At 41.2% G+C, this 24,633-nt stretch overlaps 1 long non-coding RNA gene across 7 annotated transcripts in view; it reads left to right on the plus strand.

The window, feature by feature from the left end:
- Nucleotides 1–1,467: 1,467 nt before the first annotated feature.
- Nucleotides 1,468–24,633, plus strand: part of LOC132025464 (uncharacterized) — a 214,540-nt gene continuing 191,374 nt past the window's right edge. For 6 of the 7 annotated variants that reach the window (XR_009406589.1, XR_009406583.1, XR_009406586.1 and 3 more), the window contains exon 1: nucleotides 1,742–2,012. This is a non-coding gene — a long non-coding RNA (uncharacterized LOC132025464). Of the gene's footprint in view, nucleotides 1,590–1,741; nucleotides 2,013–24,633 lie in introns of those variants that run through there. The other variant, XR_009406584.1, reaches the window with a different exon arrangement.

The raw sequence follows: 24,633 nt of genomic DNA on the forward strand, positions 1-24,633 counted from the left end.
TATTTTAATAGTACATCACCCAAAGTCAATTTACTTAGAAACGAGTGTGATTGAGAAACAATATGGAGGTTAGAATTGGACTTTGAAGTAAAGACATTTAGAACTACAAAGAGGTAAGATTATCTGGTACAGTGTGCTCTTTAGAGAAATGTACAAATAAGAGCACTGGGGGGGCACCTGGGTGGCTCAGTGGGTTAAGCCTCTGCCTTCGGCTCAGGTCATGATCTCAGGGTCCTGGGATCGAGCCCCACATCGGGCTCTCTGCTCAGCAGGGAGCCTGCTTCCCCTTCTCTCTCTGCCTGCCTCTCTGCCTACTTGTAATTTTTCTCTGTGTCAAATAAATAAATAAAATTTTTACGAAAAACAAAAACAAAAACAAAACCCTGAGGCATAGAGCAAGTTAGTTACTTGGCAAAGTGAAAAACCTATCAGTGATGGAGGGTCTGGTATATAATAGGTATCTAGTAACCATTTCTTGAGTAAATAATAAATAGGACTGGAATTCAGGTCTCCTGTGTCTGCCACTCTCAAATGTATTATTATAGAGGTATACTATTTCTAGGATCGAAAACAACCTAAACTAGAGGATAGAAACAAACAAATTAGATCAATTTAAGGAAACACAAATTTGGGGGGTTTTAAAAAACATTATTCAATAAGATGGCTTTCTCCAAATATACAAGTAGAAGAGATTGTACCATTCTCCAGAGGTATGTAGACCAATGAGTGAAGATGGGAGGGAGGGAGAATATCGCACCCTAATGTTAGTAAGGGTGATACAGCTTCCCCAAACCTTGGGTATGTGGAGACTTGACTGAGTTAGGGGGAGATGGTCTAAGACAATGGTGCAGTTCCGGCCCAATGAATTCATCTATGTGAATAATAAATTGAATGTAAAGAAAGTATGTCAATTCCCACTGTGAGGATATAATTATCACTAATATGGAAAATGGTCTATTTTAAACTTTATGATGCTTTTTAAACCTAGGAGATAGGCTTATCAGCAATGTCTAGTAAATCCTTGGATATAGGCTCACCAGGAATGTCTAGTAAAGCTTTTCGTAAATTATCTCTTTATCAAGTAAAGTCTTAGAATTTTTACTGAGGTCTTAGCAGTTTTTCAACATAAAGTGATGAGAAAGACATTCCTCAGTTGTTAATGACTAGTGTCCCATGGGTTGAGAAAGGTTATCGCTTGACACAGCTATCAGGTCCCGGGGACAGCGAGATGGCGTGAGGGATTGGGCAAGATGGTGGTTATGCAGGAATGAATGGTCCACCTCCCTGGGAACTGGACTAAATCTCCTGCAGCCTTATTCAGTAAGAATTTTATAGCTGACCGACTTGCAAAATCTGTTTTCTGTGGGCTGTTGGTGTTAATCATCAACAGGTATTACCAGGCAGCTGGCCCTGATAAGAGTGTTCCAGAAAGAACCAAGACACAGTAGTCCTGGGAATCTGGCAACTGCGATGATAAGAGGGATAGAAACTCATTTATGGATGTGATGTGCATTCTTTAGTCCACAACAATTAAGGTTGACAGGATTTATGTATAAAGTTTATAAAGTCATGAAGAAGTACACACAATGGTGAGCTGTCCAAGGGAAGGGGTTCCTTGGTTTTCTTCCCACCTGAAGACTTCGAATTTTTATTTCCTCTTCCTGGAAAGCGCATGCTGGCTTCAGGTCTTAGTTAAATGTTACCTCCCCTGAGAGGCCTTTCTTGGTGACTCAATCTAAACTACTTTCCCTATACCCACTTCACTCTCTCTCACTCATCCTGTGTGATTTCCTTCATAGCATTCATCATCATCTGTAGCCAAGTGTTTGCTTATTGCCTGTGTTCCAAGCTGGCAGGAAGCACCCCCCAGAGAAGAAATGTCACCAACCTCGCTCACTGTGGTATTCCAGAACTCAATAAATGCTTGTTGAATGACTGAATGGAGTCAACGTGGCTGATTTGGTGAACCATAGAATCGAGTCAGAAGTACAGGAGACATCTTGACACTAAAAGTGAGTTTTTCAAGTTCATTAGAGGTATTCTAAAAAAAATCTACAGGCTTTCTTCCTTGATAGCATTACTTGGTTCACAAGGGTATGATGTATTTGTGAGTGATCTATTAAAGTTTATTAAGAGGCAGTAAGGATTGTGGGTTGCAGCTGTCAATGTCTTTTATAAAATAACTTGTTTTTTCCTGTTATAAGGCAGAATGCTGCACAAGGTTGTTGCTGGTCTGATCCAGAATAGTGTTTTGTTTTGGTCTGTTTTCTGCATCACATTTTCATTGTAGACCTCAGAACAAGGGCATGTCTCTCAGATAGAGACGGGGTAAGGCAGGGAGATACTTTGGGATATGAACTTCAGGCATTTCTCTTAGATCAGGGAATCTACCCAGTCGTGGGGACACCTTGGGACTCTGATTGTATAAAAGTAGCATTTATTTGACATCAGAAACTATAGAGAAAAAGAAGGAGAGGGAAGAAGTAGAGAAGGAGAGGGCAAAGAGGAGGGCAGGCTGAGGGAGAAGGAAGCTGGCAGTGATTTTGGAAGGATTTATTTCACTTGAACATACAACTTTTATTATTATTCTTTTTAAAGGTTTAATTAATTCCTTTATTTGAGAGAGAAAGAGAGTGTGAATGGGGGGAAGAACAGAGGAAAAGGGACAAGCATACTCTGCACTGAGCGTGGAGCCCGATGTGGGTCTTGATCTCATGACCCTGAGATCAAGACCTGAGCCTAAACCAACTGAACCACCCAAGAGCCCCCACCTAAACACACTCCTTATACAAAACCAAAAATAGATGCCATGTAGGCTGAGGTTTCAGTCTGAGCGAGGAATTGTGGAAATTTAGCAAGTGTTGGCTGCTAGAACCACACACTGCCCAAGGTTGCATCCTGGCTCTAACTCTTATCACCTTCCGAGCCTCTGTTTCATCACCTGTAAAATGGGGATAGTAATAGGAGCTGCCTCCTGATTTTGTTCTGAATGTTAAATGAGCTAATACATTTGAAGCGCTGAGGCTAGGCTGGGGCCAGTCACATAAATGTTAATTTTGGGATTTTAGAGTGAGGTAGTCAGGGGTATATAAGGGTATATAAATATATAACTTATAAGTATATATACGTATATAACGGGTATATAACTGGAGGTGGAGGAGTTCAGTGTTCCATGCCTCAGAAAAAGGTATTAGGGAAGAGAGTTAAGGAGAAGGCAGAATAGAACATGAAGCCCAAGAGAGGCCAACAGAAGAGGCAACGAAAGATCCAATTTCAGACTGTGGAACTGCAGCCTTGGGTTCAGAGGGTTGGGAATCCTGTGGGCAGGAGGTTCTCATGGACCCAGGAAAGCCACATGGACCTGAGTCCTGGGAAGGAGGATTGTAGAATGCCTCTTTGGCCATGCACAGTGGTTTATGAGAACTTATCTAAAGAGTTTTTCCTCTCAAGCAAGTCTGTGCTTCTCTGTTTAGGAGACCATGTTGGAACTTGAAACTTGAGGAGTTAACAGCCCCAACCCATGAGATCAGATAGGCATCGGACACTTGGATGCAGATAAAACACACCTTCTGGCAGTATGTAGATTATTTGCCTCAAGGCAAAATGAATTTGTGAGCAGCTTTATAAATTACAGGGCAGGAAACTCTTTAGAAGTTTTCTAATGGACACGGAGTCCTAAATTACTACTATAGTAATCATAATTGCTCTTTTCAGAGGTCTTAATGTCATTGGTACTGTTTTTACTTAGCAAGCTGGGTTATGGTTTCCTTTTACTGAATTCAAAGTAGGTCAGGTGTAATGCTGCCCTCAGTTTCCTAATCCTGTCTTCCCCATAAAGTCTAAATTTCTTAACTGTAAATTTTCTTCCCCCAGAGGCTTTTAGGGCCTCTGGGGAAGCAAGGCTGTGCTATTATAGAGATGGCTTGTAAGTGGGTAAGCAAAAAGCTTCTCAGCAGACATTCGAGTTGGGTTTTAAGAAAGGAAAGCATGTATTGTATTCTTCCTGGATACTTGACACCAAAGCATACCAGGAACTTTATACATCTCTCAGTTTTCCTCTCACAAGAACACTACATAATGGGGAATTGTTCTCATTTTATAGGAGAAACTGGAGGCCGCAGATACTAAGTGATCCTTAGTATCACTTAGTAAGTATAAGAACAAGGTGATACTTGTTCTTCCTTGTATACCATCTTCCTTTAAATATTACTGTAACCAATGGTATGATGAGAAGGGCGGGTGAAGATTTATGGGGGGAGAGGAAGAAAGGGGAGTCCTAGAAACAGCATCTGGCATCAAAGCAACAACTTGATAAAATAAAGAGAAGTAGTAAAGTCTTCCATTCACAAATCCAAGTGAGCTCTTATGTTCTAGACACCATATAAAAGTTAGTTGACTTGTGAGTTAGGCACTAGTTGGGGAATGTTGACTATCTGGCTGGAGGATGACCCGTGAAAGAATGGAAGATTGCAGGGCACCTGGGTGGCTCAGTTGGTTAGGCAGGTGCCTTTGACTCAGGTCATGATCCTAGGGTCCTGGGATTGGGTCCTGCATCGGGCTCTCTGCTCGGCGGGGAGCCTGTTTCTCCCTCTCCCTCTGCCTGCCGCTCTGCCCACTTGTGCTCTCTCTATATCTCTCTTTAAAATAAATAAGTGAATATAATCTTAAAAAAAAAAAAAAAAAGAATGGGAGATTGTTTGGGTAACTCTGGCCTAGAAAGCTAGGTAAGAGGTTAACTTTGAGGGCCTCAGGAGCACCTAGAACTCTAGCTGTGTATGTTGCTTTTGTGATTGATTTGGTCTCCTCTTGCTTTTCTGATCAAAGGCAACCAGGAGACACATGAGCTTTTCTGGGGTAGTTTCAGGGAATTAGAACCTTCTACACTCAAACTGAGGTTTACCTGGAGAGGTAGGTGAATCACTTGGAGATAGTGAAGTTTGTACTTCTCTCTGTCTCTTTTTAAATTTTTGGGTGTTAGGACCAATGAATGAGTCAATCATTACGTTTCCTGATAAGAAGAATGAGTGGTTTTCAAATGTGTTTTTCCAAGTAAGCAATTAAAGAATGGTTGCGGTGACTTAAGTTACTTTGTCGTTAGCACCGCTGATGTCCCTTCTAGCTGTCCAACATTCGCCGGGATGATCAATATTCTTCAGTGCTTCTCTTGAACCCACCATTCTCTCCTCTCAAGTTTCTTATAGTCCTCATCACTCCTTAGCAAAATTATCTGTTTTACACACTTATATCCATCACTTGATTGTTAGTCCTGGATGGCAAGGGGAGTTTAGTCATCCCTGCCCCAGCTCAGTGCTGGGAACATAGTAGGTGCTTAATAAGTCTTTATTGAGTTAATTTAAAAAAAATTTTTTTAACTCTCAGAGGCAGTGTATTAATAATAGTGAGCAGTACAGGACAGTCTAAGGTTCCACTATATCTAAGTCTGCGTTAAGTCCAAAGCAGCAAAATCTGTACCTGGTCACATCAGGCAGATGCTAATTACTACCTGCTGCCCCTTGGCCCTTCTAGATAGTCCTCAGATGTGAAAATGCATTTGTAGCTTATCACTTGATCGGTACTAGTACGCTGATACGGTAGAACTGTTGTTACTTTTGGTGGAATTTTCCATTTCATGAAAAGAGCCTTGGAGAGGATATTTTCACTACTGGGCTTCTCCCACCAGGAACTGGAGCGTGTTTTGAACTACATGTACCCACAACTTTGTAAACCAGTGAACTGGATAAATGCACAAAGTCCTTTGATGTTGCCTCTAGGAAAATAATCTTCCTCAAAGTTCAAACTTGATTTTTTGTTTGTTTGGTGTTTTATTTAGTTTTATTTTGTTTTGGTTTCAAAAATCTTATTTAAGGGAGTTAGCTAGATTTATCCTCTTATTATGACCAGACATTTTGCTTCCAGTTTCTGGCCACCAATCTTTCAGAAATTCACTGCCACAGGCCTCAAGTGTGTCTCATTTTTTAAAGTGGTAATTGAAGAGACTCCTCTTTTTCTCTGTGGAAATTTCGGACGTCCTAGAGATTGAGGGGTCAGCAGCATCTCAGCAAAGAGGATGAATATCGGAGTGAAAGTCTGAATTATTCTTTTTTTAAAAATTTATTTATTTTTTTATTTGACAAACAAAGATCACAATTAGGCAGAGAGGCAGGCAGAGAGAGAGGAGGAAACAGACTCCCTGCTGAGCAGAGAGCCTGATGTGGGGCTCGATCCCAGGACCCTGAGATCATGACCTGAGCTGAAGGCAGAGGCTTAACCCACTGAACCACCCAGGCGCCCCTGAAAGCCCAAATTATTCTTGACATAAAAATGGTTTTTCTATCATGCTGACCTGACTTTTTGAATCCCTAAGTCCAAATTGACCATGTTCATAGAACAGAAGCCACCTAGGTAATTTCTCATCAGAATAGATCCCTACATAGTTCCCCTGGAAGTGACACCAAGAAAATCTAGCATTTTCAATTTCTCCCTTGAGAAGAGTCAGGAGCCTTGATGACTAGGTAGTTTAGGTGGTAATTTTGTTCTTTTTTGTTCACTTAAACCATGTACTTAAACAGTTAATAAACAATAAGCATTTGCTCTGGTAAAGCCCTGTACTAGAAGGAAGAGACGAACACTTGGATGGTCTTCTTACATAACTACTTACAATCTAGTTGAGGAGAAGGGACATTTGAAACAGTACAGTGTCACAAGCACTGATAAGGGACATATGTGACAAGTAAGTATATAAATGTCAGATTTTAAGGCAAGTTGTGCCTTGACGGAAGTGTAGGAGAAAGGGCAAGACACGAAGGATATTTCCGTGTGACCTCTGGTGAGGAAACAGAGCAATGTGACTATTTAGAAAGGTGGTCAGTTTGCCTGATTTATATAAAACAAAGGTCCTATCCAAAGATGTACTCTGAATTTTAACCCATCAGCTCAGGGCCTTCACACATGTAGTTACCTCTACTTTTGCACCATGACCTTACCTATTCCCTAACTTTCCATATAACCAACCCTTGCTCAGTTTCACATTCCATCTTAGACTTCCTCTCTCTCACCAGTGGTCTTCTAACCACTTACACTAAGTGGTTTTCTTGAACTCTTAACCAACATGAACTTCTTTTAAATTTCAAATGTCCTTTCTCCTCAATTGGATTTCCATTATGGTAGGCCATACGTCTTCAGAGCCCGAAATATGTCTCTGTATTGGAATTGGCTGTTTCCTCTGTTCCTGCAAAGACTCTAAACAGCCTGAAGATGGGACCAACTATGTCTTCTTGACTTTTTGTTTTGTTTCGTTTTGGTTTGGTTTGCTTTTAGACTAAGGGCAGCATCTGACACCTACTGAGCTCAATAACTTGCTGTTGAGTGAATTAAGCGATGAACGAAATAGTGGAACAGACTTGGACCGAAGGGGTGAATATCACTAGAATAAAGAGAGTGGAGGGCCTCTGCCTCTCTGGAAACTGTGGCAAAAATTTTAGGGGTCAGGAATTAGGGAAGCATGGGATGGAAGAACGGGGAGAGAAATGATTAGAGGGTGAGAAGGCGAGGAAAAGGAAAAAGGAAGGCTACACCTAGTTCTAGTCATTAAACTTCTTAACAGTTTTATTGAAACAACAGCTGATTTTATAATTGCTATTTGGATGCTGATTTTGAATTAAGTTGTTTTTAATGTCTAATACTCAAAGCATATTTGTACCGTGCTAATTCTTGCAGTAGAATTCCCTTCCCATTCTTCCTTTCACCCATGGATTCTCCTTCACTGGTTAACTCATTTAATGAATATTTGAGGACCTATTCTATGTTTATAGTAACATTAGTAACTGTATAAGTCTTGTAAAACATCCCATCAGTTTTCCTAACTGGACTTAAGGATATTTGACAGGAAGTCTTAGCTATTGTGAATAGTTTAGCAATGATAATTTGAGGAAGGCCCTTTAAGTTTTTTATACTAGGTTACAGGGTGGTTAAAAAATAAATCTTGGTCAGCTTCTTCCCTACTCCTACCTTCTTTACCTATTACCAGGAAGTAAATGGCTGAGAATTCAGAGTACCAAAGGTTGCTTTCACATTGTGCTAAACTCTAATGATTTCTTTAAAAAGATTTTATTTATTTGAAAGCGAGAGAGAGAGAGAGAGAGAGAGAACATGAGTAGGGGAGGGGCAGAGGGAGAAGGAGAAGCAGACTTCCTGCTGAGCAGGGAGCCCAAAGTGGGGCTTAATCCCAAGACCCTAGGATGATGACCTGAGCGCAAGGTAGATGCTTAACCCAAGGCAGATGCTTATCCGACTGAGCCACCCAGATGCACCATAATCTCTAACAGTTTTTAAACAGGAAGAGGAAAGGCAAGGTGAAAAAGGAAGTTTCTTCTCCCTCATCATTTTCTAGTTCCACATTAGAAACAAACAAAGGGTGATACTCTTACATTTAAGCCATTTCAGGTGCTCCCCTTAGCATTAAGCAGTGCTCAGTGAGTATGTGGGTGCTGCGCGAAAGCCAGCTGTGGTCTGCTGCCTCCTGTGTTCCCTGGAGGCAGAACATCCATACCCAAATACGCAGCTTGGGTGACGTCAGAGTTGGCTTTTTCTTATGTTCACTGCTACACCTCAGTAACGCATGCTACCTGATGCAACAGGAACCACGTTGTTCTAGTAACGGTGGTATTATCTGGGACTCAGGAAGTTGCTAGGAAATCCAATTAGTGACCGCTGGAAGACTGCCAGTGTTTCAGATTATGGACAAATCAAGTTTGCATAATAATGGGAAGTCTTAGCTGTTGTAAATAGTTTAGCAATGGTAATTTGTTTATGCCATAATTCAGCATAGTGGGTTACCGGTGAAGTAGGAGTACACTGATGGAAAGACAGTTTGAGAGAGATGTTTCAAATGACTCTGACATGCTTAACATACTTCCAGTGGTCATTCCTGATCTGGCCCGGGAGCTCGATCGCTCTCATTCTCTTCTGGCACATTCTGCTATCACTAGGTCTCAGATAAACAATGTCTCCTGAGACGTCTTCCCTGACTCTCTGTTGTTCTGCTTACATCTGTTGTAATTTTTTTTTTTTTTGAGTGTCAATATCTTTATTGTGTTTCAATACTTGAACAAATTGGTGAGATAATGATATTAGGGTTTTATATTCTTTGGAGGCTCAAGTCTTCCCATTATTGATGAAAGTATTCATTTCAGTATTTGCTCTATTGTCATTCTAATTGCATTGCCTTGTTCTCTCCAGACTCCCCCCTTCCTCCCTTCCTTTCATTCTCCTAGCTTCTTTTTTCATAAGCCAATAAAGCATAAATACACTATATTTTTAGATATAATATGAACCTACGTTAATTTAGTTTTTTCTTTTCTCTTTTTGAAACTTACCATCTAATGGCCAGCTAAAATGGCCTCTTTATATTCTCATCCTATTTGACTATTTGGAGGGAGTGCCCTGGTCTAAAAGCTGGCCTTGCTATCTAATCTGCTTTCCTGGTTCTTTTATTATCTCGGACAACACTTTTTGTTTTATTTATTTCCTTCATTGCCCCTCTTCTTTTGTCCACCCTTTGAATGCTTGATCGGCTAGCATTGTTTGTGGCTGTAAATATAGAAAGACTTATAATAGGGCTTAATAGATTGGGATTTATTGACATCAAGCTGACAAGAAGTCCTGTTGCAGTTCTTTTCCACCCAACAAGGACATGCCTTAATTTATTAACCCCTTCCCCCCCAATATATGTAAAGAAGCACCCACAGAATACAAACACGCAGATTATTGAATTATAAAATGAACACCTGTGTAATCATCATCCAAGTCAAGAAATAAAGTATTGTCGATATCCCCCGGACACATCCACTGTTGCCCATTCTAATCCCTACATCCTTTCTCAATCCCTCATCCTTTCTCAGTTGATTTTGTGGTATAAACATAGCTGGAGAAACCCTACTTAAAATAGTAAGTTTGTGTGTCGTACAGAGGCACGATTCATTTTGTCACCATCTAGCCTCTGCGGTTTGGTTTCACAGGGACTGCAGTTTCATTTTTTGCCATGCAGTAAGCTTTGGGTAAGTGGGTAAAATACGTCCTCATTTAAGTCGGGAGCAGGAGAAACCCATTTTTGTAGAATGAGACTTTCCATTTTGGATGCTCTAGGTACTGGGATCTCTTAGTTGTTTAGTGTTGGCAGAATCAAAATAGGCAGGACAGTTTTCTTCCTCCCTCTCCTTCCTTTCCTGGAGCCTGGTATATAAAAAGTTGGTATGGAGAGAGCGAAAGATGCTCTTTCAGCATAACTGTGTGTGAACACGGGTCTGAACACTGGGAGAGATTAATACTCTCCCAAATTTTATGGTAATTGCTTCCTTATGTTTCCGCAAGTTTCTACTGCCTCTGTATTATTTGAACTGTACTAACTGTATTGGGTATACTAACTATAGTTGAGTTTTGTCCATTTCTGACCCTTTTATATATAGATGTGAAAATGCGTTTTGTGAGTTTAGTTTCTTTTGTTCAACATTTATTTGTAAAAGTCACCCATATTATGTATTGTATTCATTGCTATATGAATTCGATTACATGAATATACCAAAATTTGTGAATCTGTTCTACTTTGGATGAACATTTGGATAGTTTCCAGTTTGGGGATATTATGAATAACGCTGATAGGAACATTCTCATCTGTCTCCTGAGGTACATGTACATGTATTTCTGTGAATATGTACAGAGGAGTGGAATTGTTGGGCTTTGTGTTTTTATTTGGAAGAGAAGTCCTCTCCAGTGATGTGACAGACCCAGGAGGAACACACCCAACATGACCCATAGAATCACATCCCAAAACTGATTCCATCTTAGAGCAGGAGAGCAAAAGTGAGTTTGACTTGCGTGTATGGAGGGGTTTTCAGTTGTCTGGCTCATTTGGCTGTTGAGAGAAGTATCTGGTCAGAGAGTGAGGTCGTGGGAGGGGGAGAGGGTTCAGTTAGACGCTAGGGGAGAAACTCTACCTCTTGGGGATACAAGGGATGGGAAGAAAGGTTTGGGCTTGGCTCTATTTGGAGATCTCTTAGTTGTTTACCCATCACTAAATAGCATCAGTGTAATTTAGAATCAGAAATTTGGGCAGATGGTCATGGAAAACTTCTCTCTCTGAGAAGGTGACATTTGAAGAGAAACCTAAATCTTGAGAGTCAGACACTTTGGGGAAGAACATTCCAGTGAGGGAAGACCATGTACAAGTGGGGACACATTTGGAGACATTAAGAAACCGCAAGATGACGGGGAAGGCTGGAGTGCAGTGGGTAGGAGGGAAGTGGGAGATAAAAGATGGGGAATGCAGATTGGAGGCAGGGCTCGTTAGGGCCAGTGGCTCATGGTCGGGAGTCAGTGGACCTCAATATAATGGAAGAAATATTAAGTAGTAAACAGATTTGGTTCATGTTTGAAAGGGATTACTCTGACTGGTTTGTGGTTGTAGCAAGAGTGGCAGCAGGGAGACTGGTGGAGGCTGTGCCTCTGGGGGAGATGACATTGGCTGAATCATAGTAGAGAGATGATGGGACTGAATGTAAGAAGAGAAGTTGACTATGTTATTGTGGCTTGAACAATCCAGTGGATGGCAGTATCACTAGAGACAGGAAGAGCAAGGGTAGGAATAATTCGGGGTGAAGGGAAGAGAAGGCAGCTATGGGAAAAAAGTTCTGGTGTGTCCATGTCAAGTTTGAGAAGCCTATTAGATATTTCAAGGAAGCATTCAGATACATGAATTTGGAACTGAGAAGAGTGTTCTTTATAGACTATGAACAAATCTGTGTATCTCTGGGCCCTGTCACATGGCCTAGCACATGGTAAGTACTCAGTACCTATTTGATGAATGAATTTATTCAACAAATATTTATTAAGGTCCTTTTTTTTTTAGATGATTTTTTTAACTTTTATTTTAAATTCAATTTAATAACATATACTCTATTAATAGTTTCAGGGGTAGAATTCAGTGATTCACCAGTTGCATAATAACACTCAGTGCTCCTTATATCAGGTGCCCACCTTAATGCCCATCACCCAGTTACCTCATCCCTCCATCCACCTCCCCTCCAGCAGCCCTCAGTTTGTTTCCTATAGTTAGGAGTCTCTTACGGTGCTGGAACACTGATTAATATAAAATAAAATAAAATAAAGAGTCTCTTATGGTTTGCCTCCCTCTGTTTTTATCTTATTTTAATTTTCCTTCTCTGGAGGTCTTACTCCATGCCAGGCACTCTTCTAGGAGCTGGGGATATAGCTAGGAGCAAAACAGGCAAAAATTCCCGTTTTCCTAGAATTTAAAATATAAGCATACATGTATGAATGAATTGTGTACCCCAAACTAGATATTTAATAAAGGATTTCTCACTTTATTTTTTCTTCTAGGTCTTTAAAAATCTTTGAAAATATTAATTAAAGATGGAACTCTCCAGTGGGATTAATTATAAGAATAGTGTCTAATGAGACCTGATTATAATAACCCAATTTTCTTTTTTTTTTTACTTGATTTTCATTATATTTATGTATAGTCCGAGACCTTTGTACCATTTGGTGGTACAGTAATTTTGGTAGATGGGTGTTGTTTACAGGTGCTTTGAAGTTGATTTCTAATTTTCTCTTGAAAAATGTTATTTACAAGCGCACTGTTTTCTAGCAGGTGTGAAATGGTTGTATGCCACATGGAGAAGGAGCAAATGTCACTTCCGAGGTTTGTGATAAAATTTCCTGATAGATTCCTCAGGTGGAGTGGGAGACCCTCCTCGGCACTGTAACACTCTGTACTGCCAAGGTTGAGGAGCCAAAGGGAAAATCCGTATGCCTGTGGTCTCACCACTGTGCTAAATATAGTTCCAAGAAGCTCTGTGTTAGTTAATATTCTGTGAATGTCATTAATGTCTTCTGAGCTGTCAGGGTGTTTGTAACTTGGAACAACCTGCAGTGATTCTGTTTTGCCCAGAGAGTTACCTATTAAACCACACAAATAACTAGTTTCAGTAAATCATTCTTAGGCATTTAGATGCTTATATATTAAATATCAACGTTAATACCCAGAATAGATTATTCACTTTCTATACTAAGCCCTACTAGTCATGATGCTAAAAAAATCTATTTTCTGGGGCACTCGAGGGGCTCAGTCTGTTAAGTGTGTGATTCAATTTCAGCTCAGGCCATGATCTCGGGGTTGGGAGATTGAGCCCAGTGTTGGGCTCTGTGCTGGGCATGGAGCCTACTTGAGAGTCTCTCTCTCCCTCTGCCCCTCCCCTGATCGTAGTCTCTCTGTCTCTTGAAAAAAAAAAGGAAAAAACAAACAAACCATGTTTTTCTGACCCGGGTTTTTATTGAAAATAAAAAGCTCAGGAGCAGGTCAGTTATCTTTTGTCTCATCAACAAGGTGGATATTTCTCAGAAAGTTTGTTTTCAGTCAGGATTTTCCCTTTTGATTGCCTTCATCAGGGAAAAGACAGCCTTTCTAAATGAAATACCCCCAGTCTTGCCAGAATTAGAAAAGGGAAATACTTTAAAATTTAAAAGGCCTGAACTTAAAAAGAAGGTCATTAAAATGCTTACATATTGGGGCACCTGGGTGGCTTGGTCTGTTGGGCATCTGCCTTTGCCTCAGGTTGTGGTCCCAGGGTCTTGGGATCAGAGACCATGTCCCCCACACCCCAATCCCCACCCTCCTACCTCCCCACCTTCTACACCCCCACCCCCCATCGGGCCCCCTGCTCAGTGGGGAGTCTGCTTCTCCCTCTCCCTCTGCCTGCCACTCTTCCTGCCTGTGCTCTATCAGGTGAATAAATAAAAGTTTAAAAAAAGATGCTTACATATTAAAGGATGTGTTCATTATCCACAATATGTGCTTGCAAGAGAATCTGTAGGTACTGACTTGGGAGAGCTTAAGAAAAACTTTCATAACTGTACATTTTATGATTTAGTATGTGCTCTCTCCTTTTTTCTACCGGTTCAGTGGATCCCCACTTGGATCTTTTGACTCCTTGTACCAGCTCCTCTAGATTAAAACTGGGAGTCAGAGTCTCGTGATCTGTAAAGAAGATTTTGACTCATCTTCTGTAGCTGAGGACACATATCTGGAGGATTTTAGCAGAGGAGGAAGAGAGGCAAATTCGTCTTTTAGAAATCTGACTGGGGGTCATGGGGAGGAGGACGGTGGCTGGTGGATCTGGGAGCAGGAGACCAGGAGACGAGTGTCTCGCACTCGCAACCTAGCTTTGTGTTCAGAATTCTCTAGACAGAAGCTTAGGTCTCTGCTTCTAGCAAATAGTTTGGAGTACAAAGAAGTTGCAACAGTTGACAGAAACAGCTAAGTCATCATCTTCACTCTTTCCTGAAGCCCTGATCCCATTTCTCCTTAAGGTTTGTAGGAAGAAAATCTTCACTGGGATAGCCTTTCTCTGTATTTGTTCCAGGGTCACTTATCTTCTACCAATGCAAAATTTAGTTCCTTTTTTTTTTTTTTAAATAATGGGCAGAATTGGGAAATCTCACTTTGGGATATGGCCTGGCCCTTCTTCATAACCTGTTCATCCAAGCAAACTTAAGTAGGTTATTAAAACAGGCATGAAGAGACTCTCCGGTGACACTTCCTTTTTTATTCAAAGTGTAACAAAGGGAATATGTTTCAAGAACTTGACGGTGCTCCCCTAGCAGGTGAAACTGCTGCCCGTATCTCCTGGTGCTGGTGGTATGTTCACGGGCTCCCTAGGGAGGGCCTTGGGGGCTCGGCTTGATGCCTAAGGGTGTTGAGTCTCTCCTGGAGTCAGATGACTCTTTTCTTGGGATGGAAAAGAAATGGAATTTTGGTATATGAAATTCTTTTTTTTTTTTTTTTTGAGATATTTTCTTTACTTATTTGACAGACAGAGATCACAAGTAGGCAGAGAGGCAGGCAGAGAGAGAGGAGGAAGCAGACTCCCCCTCTGAGCAGAGAGCCTGATGTGGGGCTCGATCCCAGGACCCTGGGATCATGACCTGAGCCAAAGGCAGAGGCTTAACCAACTGAGCCACCCAGGTGCCCCGTATATGAAATTCTTAAGCATGTCCATATCACTGGGGATTTGTCTTCTTCTTTTAGGATTAAGTCTTATTTCAGTGTGAGTGTGTTGAGGGGCAGATGATATTTGAAATCAGCTTTCCTCCCTAATTGATGCTTCAGGTAGGAAGGAAATTGGGCTGAGAATCGAGAGAGGCAAGTTTTAAATGTACTCCATTACTAATTTAGATAAAAATTAAATAAAGTTTTTTTATTAACATATAATATATTCTAGGTGTACTGGTCTGTGAATCATCGGGCTTACACACTTCACAGCACTCACCATAGCACACACCCTCCCCAATGTCCATCACCCAGCCCCCATCCTTCCTCTCACCAACCCCAGCAACCCTCAGTTTATTTTGTGAGATTAAGAGTCTCTTATGGTTTGTCTCCCTCCCGATCCCATCTTGTTTCATTTTTTCCTTCCCTATCGCCCACAAATAAAATTTTATAGTGCATAATCTTTATACTCATTTTTATATTTGATTTTATTTCTTTGATTCTCTTTTTATTTTAATATAGAGACCTAGCTCAGAAAATCTTCCCATCAACCTATCCATGTCCATGTATTTTTTTCTCCCTACAATATCCCTAGCTTGAATGTCTTCAAGCTTCTTCTGACCACTCTTTCTTGAAAATGGCTTGAGATCTCACCTCATACACTGAAAGAACTCCAGAGCAGTCTCACATCTCTGAAGGGCTAGAAGGTGGGTATGTCAGTGAGTCTGCCTTACAACGGGCAGTCTACATTGATGATTTAGTGGAGTGCTACAGACAGATGTTAGAACCAGATCACCTGGGATTGAACCCTGCTTGTGCCACTTCTTGTGTGATCTTCGTCAAGTTACTTCTCTGTTCCATCTTAAAAATAGAATAGTAATTGTTTTTTGCCTTATAAACTTATTTCGAGGATTAAATGAGTCAGTGACTTAAAGGCTCATTGGGACGATTGAGTAAATGAATATGCATGAGACCCTTAGCACTGTGTTTGGCATTCAGCGAACATTATATAGATGTCTATTGTTTTTTCACAGCTCATTTTTCCATGATTCAGTGGCTCCTACCCCCTCCAGGCTAGCCTGCTGATCCAGCCGTGCCCTGTTCTGTACCGTTCTGCCTCGTGCCACACATCAGCCTTTTCCCTTTATTCTCCTGAAGGCATTGCATGTATAAGGCTGTTGTGAGTAATAATGACTCTTTGTAATAACAGCTATTATCTGCTGAGTGCTAACCCTGTGCCAGCACTGTTACAAGTACTTAAGTATCTATTAACTCACTTAATTCTCATACCGGCTCTGTAAGAGAAATATGATCAGCATCCTCATTTTACACTTGATCTTAGCCAAAAGGTCGAGAAGCAATTAGCATACTCATTTTACAGATGAAGAAACTGAGGCACAGATAGGTTAAATAACTCATCTCAGCCTACCCAGTTAGTAAAGATTGAAGCTAGGTTTTCAAAGATCATGTACTTACCGTTCTCCTGGCCCTTGATGTATAAGGAAGTATCTTGGTTTTCTTTCTTCCCGTGAATGATATCCTCATATTATTCTTCTCATTTGGGATGTCAGATTCCTTATTCCTGCTATTACTGCTAAAGGGGCTGGGGCCCAGAAGGAGGGAGAAGGATTCTTAGTTTGTAAAGAGAAGCCCAAGGAAAGGCTTAGAGTAGACTGAGCCCCAACTGTGTGCCAGCATTGTGTGAGGCCCTCCCACATATACTCTCTCTGGAATTCTCACCACCACAGTTAATTACTATTATTGTCCTTGTACAGAAGAAGAGGCTACGTTTCAGGAAGGTAAGGATTGGCCTCAGGTTATACTGCTCATGAGCTGTGGAGAAACAGATTGTGACCAGGTCCGTCTGGCCCCAGAGTATTTCATGGTACCAGCCTGGCTTTCTCAGGGTCAACCCTGAGCCTTTCTGCCCTCAAGCACTCCATGCTGTGAATTAGTTCAATGGGTGACTTTCCTTTTGGTAGGCCTCTTCTCCTTTTTTAACCTCTCAGATTTAGCTTTTCTATTAAACTGTTTCAAATAAATGAGCAAATATTTTAGTGTTGATTATGTTAATGTTAGGTAGGAGTAGCTGATGAATTAAGGATTTATTTATTTATTTGTTTGTTTGTTTATTTATTTATTTGACACAGACAGAGAGATCACTAGTAGGCAGAGAGGCAGGCAGAGAGAGAGAGTGGGAAGCAGGCTCCCCACTGAGCAGAGAGCCCAATGTGGGACTCCATCCCAGGACCCTGAGATCATGACCTGAGCCGAAGGCAGAGGCTTAACCCACTGAGCCACCCAGGAACCCCAAATGCATTAAAAATTCTTTTCTGAAAAAAAATATTTTATTTATTTTTTTGACAGAGATCACAAGTAGGCAGAGAGGCAGGCAGAGAGAGAGAGAGAGGAGAAAGCAGACTCCCTACAGAGCAGAGAGCCTGATGTGGGGCTCCATCCCAGGACCCTGGGATCATGACCTGAGCCGAAGGTAGAGGCTTTAACCCACTGAGCCACCCAGGTGCCCTGGATTAAGAATTCTTATTGAAATATTTAACCTTATCATTCCAATGGGCTATAACTATGATGCCAGTAAGTATCATAAACTTTGTTCATGTGAATAACATCTTATAGTGTTATTAGATGTTAGAGCATAGCCTTTAACACCTCAGGAGGGAGGAGCGTGTGTGTGTGTATGTGTGTGTTGTACACAGGTACCATTTCTCATGAAGTTCTCCGTGAAGTAGGACTATCGGGACCCTGTGTAGGTCAACTCAAAGCCACTACCCTGTTGAGATGCCGTACTTGCTGTCCCAGATTATTCTGGCAATGTATTTTAAGGGTTTGTATCTGATAAGGATTTGTATCACACAATGAAGAGAGTCTATAAGATTGATTTTTTTTTTCATGGCCGAGCAGCTTTATTGCAAGGCAGTTTATAGAGTCATATTCACATCGTTGGTGATGGAATGTTACTGGGGAACTTTGGGTTGTCTGCCTTTAAGATACACTTACCCACTGGGTTTCCAGAACTCACTGGTTGGTAATGGTCAGCTTCCAGAAGCTAAGGGATTGTGGTCATTAGTTTTATGTTAATGTGCTCTCAAGGTGACTTTCTTTAATCTTTTTGATTTCTATGTGAAAAACAAAGTGTTGAGGCAAACTGCTGTGTACAAATCACCACAGATTTCATGGCCTAAAACAGTACCCATTAATTATCTCGTAGTTCTGTAGTTAGAAGTCTGAGCATGTTTGACTGGATTCTGTGCTCAGAGTCTCACAAGGATAAAATCAAGATGTCCTAAAAGATTGTACATGGGAAATATTTTCTCCTCTCTAAGCTAGAGATTATATCATCATTTTAAGGACAATCCAAGACCACTTGATATTCGTATTGGAAAATGTAGCTATAGAAATTTGAGAGGATGAGCATTTTGATATTCCATTTAATTTAATTTAATAGTATTGAGTTTCAGAATTTATTCACACAACATAATTTCGTCTCGTAGTCAACCGACAGACCATTTTCTGGGACTAAAAAACCCTGTGCTGAGAACATATCTGAATTGGACTTTCGGTTTTGCCAGTTGAACAAAAGATTTTTCCTTGTCTCCATTTCTCCCTCTAAAGATGGCATCGATACTACTTTTTTTTCTCCTTATGTATGTTTCATTTTGTAAAACACGTGCTCAGCAGAGGCTCAGTGGATGGTACAGAGCTTTTGATCTCAATTTCTTTCTTCTGAAGCCAGTGTTCATCTCATATTTTCACACTAGGAGAAGTAACCTCTTTGCAAGGGGACTGTGCATACCTCATTTCTTCCTCCCATCAGTCCTTTGGCTATGTGTTGCAGTAACATGTGACATTTGCATTGCATGTTACAGTTTACCAAGGGAACATGACCTGTTCAGTATCTGCGATGGACTGAAAGTTTATGTCCTTCCCCAGCCCCACCAAATTTATGTGTTGAAATCCTAACCCCCAAGGTGATGGCATTAGGAGGAGAGGGAGGCCTTTGGAAAGTAACTCGGTCATGAGGGAGAGCTTTCATAAATGGAATTACTGTCTTTATAAAAGAGACCCCAGAGAGAGCCCTTGCCCCTTCAACCATGTATGGTTCAGTGAGAAGATGAGGAAACAGGTTCTCACCAGACATGAATCTGCCTGAGCCATAATCTTGGACTTCCCAGCCTTCAGAACTGTAAGAAATCAATTTCTGTGGTTTATAATCTGTCTAGTATGTGGGATTCTGTTACAGAATACCAAATAAACTTAGACAGTATCTAACTTGATTCTTTCTAAAATTCTGTGTGGTAGGGAGATGCCTAGGTGACTCAGTTAATTAGGTGTCTGACTCCTGATCTTGGCTCAGGTTTTGATCTCAGAGTTGTGAGTTCAAGTCCCGTCCTGGGCTCAACGCTGGGCATGGAGCCTACTTAAGAAGAAAAGAAAAAATAAGATTCTGTGAGATGGATGTTGTTATTACTTCTGTTTTATAGATAGGGCGAATAAGATTCAGGAATTAAATGATTTGTTCAAATTCACCTAAGAAACAGAGCCAAGACTGGCACTTACATTTCTGACTTCAAATGCAGTGCTGTTTCTGCCTCATCTGAGCTAAGCAGTAAGAGGTCAGAGAAGCATAGAAGGACCCAGACATACGTAAAAACAATTTCAGATACGAGGAGTGACTTCAGTTCGGGGTCATTGTCCTTCTTGTGCTGTTTGAACTCTAAATTTAGGCCCTTTTGATTTTTCTTCTCAAGCTTGTTTTTCCAGAATCCAAATCAGTGTGTTGGCACTGTCCTGCACGACTGTCAATATCTACCCTGGGGTACAGCCATGCCTGGTGTGGGAGGAAGTGACTGCGCCAAAAGGCTATCTGTTAACACTGCCTCCTTGATAAAAGGCAGTTGCGCTATTTTCATATGGGCCTCACATGTTTATAATCCACATGTTTCAATTGAAGTGTGAAAAGGGAGGGGTCAGGTCAATAGGGTTCTCTAAGATTTGTATCTCTGAGACTTTGTGGGTCCCCTTACAGGATGATTAGCACAAGAACTTACAGACAGGGGCACCTGGGTGGCTCAGTGGGTTAAGCTTCTACCTTCGGCTCAGGTCATGATCCCAGGGGCCTGGGATCGAGCCCCGCATCGGGCCCTCTGCTCAGCAGGGAGACTGCTTCCTCCTCTCTCCTCTCTCTCTCTGCCTGCCTCTCTGCCTACTTGTGATTCTCTGTCTGTCAAATAAATACATAACATCTTAAAAAAAAAAAAGAATTTACGGACAAAATATTCTAAATAAATCCAGGAATTTACTCATTCTTAGCATTGTTTCCTAATCCCATACCTAACACAATTATTCATGTATCCAGACATTTCAGAAATAGTAGATCTAGTAGCAATGTAGATTGGGGATAGGAAATGGGCCTCTGAATCCAGGGTGGCTGAGTTGAAATTCAGACCCTGCCACTTATTAGCTGGGTGACCTTGGCAAATAACTTAATTTCTCTGTACCTCATCTATAAAAGGGGGGTGATAATAGAGCCTACTTCTTAGGGTTTCTGTGAAGATGGTGAATTATTAAATGTAAAGCACTTGGAACAGTGTCTGTGACCACTTCTCAAGTGGCCCTCAAAGATGTCCTGCCATCATCCCCAGAACCTGGAGCTACGAGGAGATATCACAACCACAATCCTGTTATGTGAGCATAGTTGACCTTAGATAAGGACCCTAACCCATGGCCCTCAACTAATCACACAGGTCGCTTTAAAAGCAGAGAACTTTCTCCAGCTGATGGTGGAAAAGGAAGTCAGAGAGATTCCGAGTGTGAGAAAGATGTGATGTGCTGTTGGTAGCTTTAACAATGGAACAGGCCAGGTGTGAGGGAATATGGTCAGCCTTGAGGAGCTAACAGAGACCGCTGGTAGGCAGCCAGCAAGGATATGGGAATCTCGGTCCTACCGCTGCAGGGAATGAATTTGGCCAACAACGTGAATGAGCTTAGAAGCCGATCTTTCCCAGAACCTTCCAATAAGCTCATATGACTAATAGGTAGACTTCAGCCTCATGAGACCCTATGCAGAGAGCCCAGGCAAGCAAGCCTGGACTTCTGAACTACAGAATTGTGAGACAATGGATGGGTGTTGTTTTTTAGCCACTAAGCTTGTCGTAATTGGTTATGCAGCAATACAAAACGAATACAGTTACCAAAGTGCATAATAAATATTAGCTCTCATTGTTACATTTGTTTTGAAGGTGTTCAATGATTGATGTACTGTATACAACGCTGGGGAAACAACAGTGAATGAAATACAGGATTTAGAGTGAAGAAGATAAACAATTTCATTTTTTGCTGACATCCGGGCTCTATGAACATCCACCATATATACATTTCTTCTTTTCTTCCTTGCTTTGGCTCATGTCTTTCATGATAAATATTAATTCTTAAGTTTCTCTTATTTTTAGCCAGTGGCTAGATGCTATTCAGCCATCAGCAGCAACTGATTGCCAGGAGAGAGTTGGGAGCAGGATTTATTGGATGTCTCCTGTGCAGAACCGTTAGGAGCTGTGGGAATCTCCTAGCATTTGTGCTCCAGTGTTGTAAGGCATACAATGGGGACGTCTGTTTTTAACAAAGGATCTATATAATCCTTTATCTCTAGAATCCACCACCTGGTGTTCTCAACAGCCCTGAGCACAGAACAATTCCCAGTTTAATCAAACTGGAATATAAAAGGAGCAATGGAGGCTGCAGTGTGTGATCCCCTTGAAGTTGTTCCAAGGGAAAGGGACCTTTTGTAACAGAGACAGCTCATTTTAGAGTTCAGTGGCCTGTGACACTTCCCCAGCTGGCAACTCAGCGGGGACCTTCTGATACTTTCCTACACTCAAAAGCCATTTTTGGTGGGCAGAACGGTGCAACGGTCATTAAGGGCTGCTTGGTGGGAGGGGTGGAGGTAGGGGAGAAGGACAGCAATAAGGAATGGTGGTATTGGCGAGTGTGCCTGCAGGGACTATTATTTTTATTCAAAGATGAGATGTGTTCATTTTCCGAGTCTTTGCTTTATGATGAGGGTGGGCGGGGGAGGGGGGTTATATATATTTACTAAGAGCCGGGATGATAATATCACTGGAGTTTTGTTTACATTTATTTTAAAGGCCCTTGGATTGGAGCTGGGGTGGGAAGAGGGAACCTAATCTGTTCGTTGCCCATAATAATTTTGAAGCATCCTGTTCCCTTCCTGAACTAGGAATTAGTTTCTTCCTATTGAGATTTTTCAGAGGTAAGACATGAAAAATTCCAAAAGCCGTTCCAATATCAAAATACATTTTATAGAAACCTAGAGTTATAAACCTAGGAGGTGTCTCGGGGTCATGAGGTCTCATTTGGCCACGCTTGCCCATGTGGGTCGGAGTCTCATCACCACGTCCCCAGGGGAGATCATCTAGCATTTGAACAGTGAGACACTTTAAAGAGCAGGAGCCTGGGGACAGACAGAGTTGTTTTTAGATCGTTATTCTATTACTTTCTGGCTGTGTGATCTTCAGCAAATTATTTGTCTTTCCTAAGCTTCAGTTTCCTTACTGGATAATGGGAATAATGCTATCTCACCTTTAGTCTAATTGTGAGGATTAAAATAAATAACCAATGTAAAGTGATGTCTAGTAATTTCCATCCAGTAATTTTTAAATTTTTAAAAAAAATTTAAAAAAGATTTTATTTACTTATTTGACAGAGAGACAAAGAGAGAGGGACCACAAACATGGGGAGTGGGAGAGGGAGAAGCAGGCTTCCTGCTGAGCAGAGAGCCTGATGTGGGGCTGGATCCCAGGACCCTGGGATCATGACCTGAGCAGAAGGCAGATGCTTAATTACTGAACAACCCAGGTGCCCTGCATCCAGTAATATTTTTAAAAATTTCCTGTGTATAAATTATTGCCATATTGACTTGGGCAAGTGTCAGTCTAGTGTGGAAAGCCTGGAAGATAGGGAAGAAGGAGGGGCGGTAGACTAAGTTCCTGAACTTCACACTCTATGTCCAACCGGTTACTTGGTATCTCTTCTCAGGTGTATGAAAGGCATTTCAGACTTAACACATTCAAAACCAAGATCCCATTTTTTTTTTTTCTTCAAAGCTGTACCTAGTCTTTCTATGTCAGTCAATGACAACTCCATCTCCTCTTTCCATTGCTATGACCAGATCTTTGATGTCATCCTTGATTCTTCTCTTTCTCTCACCCATTCAGCCTGTCAGGAAATTCTGTTCACGCTCTTCTCAGATTATGTCAAGAGTCCAACCACTTTATACCCTCGCTGCTGTTTCTGACTTTGGTTCAAATCATCAGCATTTTTCAGTGCAAGAGACAGGAGTGATTCTGTTCAAGTATATCAGACCAGATAGTTCTTTGGCTCAGAACTCTTCACTGGGCTCCCCGTGTCCTTAACTAAAAGCCAAAGACCTTCTGGTGGCCTACAACAAGGCTGCTGAAGTATGGGACATGGACATGAGTCTCTCTGCAAACTGTCACTAGTTCTTGGGGACATTAGGAGCTTGTGTCATAATGTAAATCAGCGATGTCACTAAGCATAGTGCTTAATTTGCCTGTCATTTTGTTCTTACAAGACTTTCTCAATAAAGGAAGCGGTGCACTGATTGCCGTTCTGGTGCCAACTCCTCCACCTGCCCTCAATGTTCTTTCTTTGACCTCATCTCCCGTTCTCGAGTCTCCCTTCTCTGCCTGTTCTTAGTCAAGCTGGTCTGCCTGTTGTTCTTCAAACACAAACACTGGCTGCACTTCTGCCCTCTGCACAAGCTAGTTTCTCTGCCTGAAATGCTTTCCTCCCAGATGCCCAAGGCTTCTCCCCTGGCCACCTTCCGGCCTTTACTCAAATGTCACTGCTTCTGTGAAGTCTTCCCTGATTACCCTGACGTTTCCTCTCACACCTCACTGCTTTATTTTCCTCTAAAACTCTTATCTCCCTTCAAATTGCTAATATAATTTATTTATTCATTAAAAAATCATCATCCTCATTCTATTGCAATGTCAACTCCATAAAATAGAGACTTTTTAAAAAATTTTGTTTTCATTTAACCCTGGCATCAAGAAAAATGCTGGTAAATAGTAAGCACTTGGAAAATGTTTGAATTTGAAAGTAAAAAATGAAATGGCTTGACAGAAGCTATATTTTTGTTTGTTTTATGGGACCATATTTTTAAAGCTTTAAAAAACTGTCCAGAGGTACTACTGTTTGAGCCAGGAGTATGTTCTGTCAGGCTGGGATGGAACTTGGGATGTCCAGGAAGGCAATTAAAAGACTTATACAAATCAGGGGTGTCTGGCTGGCTCAGTTGGTGGAGCAGGCAACTCTTGATTTCAAGGTTGTGAGTTTGAGCCCCATATTGGGTGGAGAGATTACTTAAAAAAAAAAAAATCTTTTTAAAAAAAAGGTCTATGCAAATCAAAAACTTGGTCAAACAGGCAGTGTTGACAGTGAAGTTTATGAGTAGCTCATCATTATTTGATGTTTCTATTCCTGCCAAAATAATATTATCTTATTGTTTAAGTTTA

The sequence above is a fragment of the Mustela nigripes genome, chromosome 10 (genome assembly GCF_022355385.1).
Source record: "Mustela nigripes isolate SB6536 chromosome 10, MUSNIG.SB6536, whole genome shotgun sequence".
NCBI lineage: Eukaryota > Metazoa > Chordata > Mammalia > Carnivora > Mustelidae > Mustela > Mustela nigripes.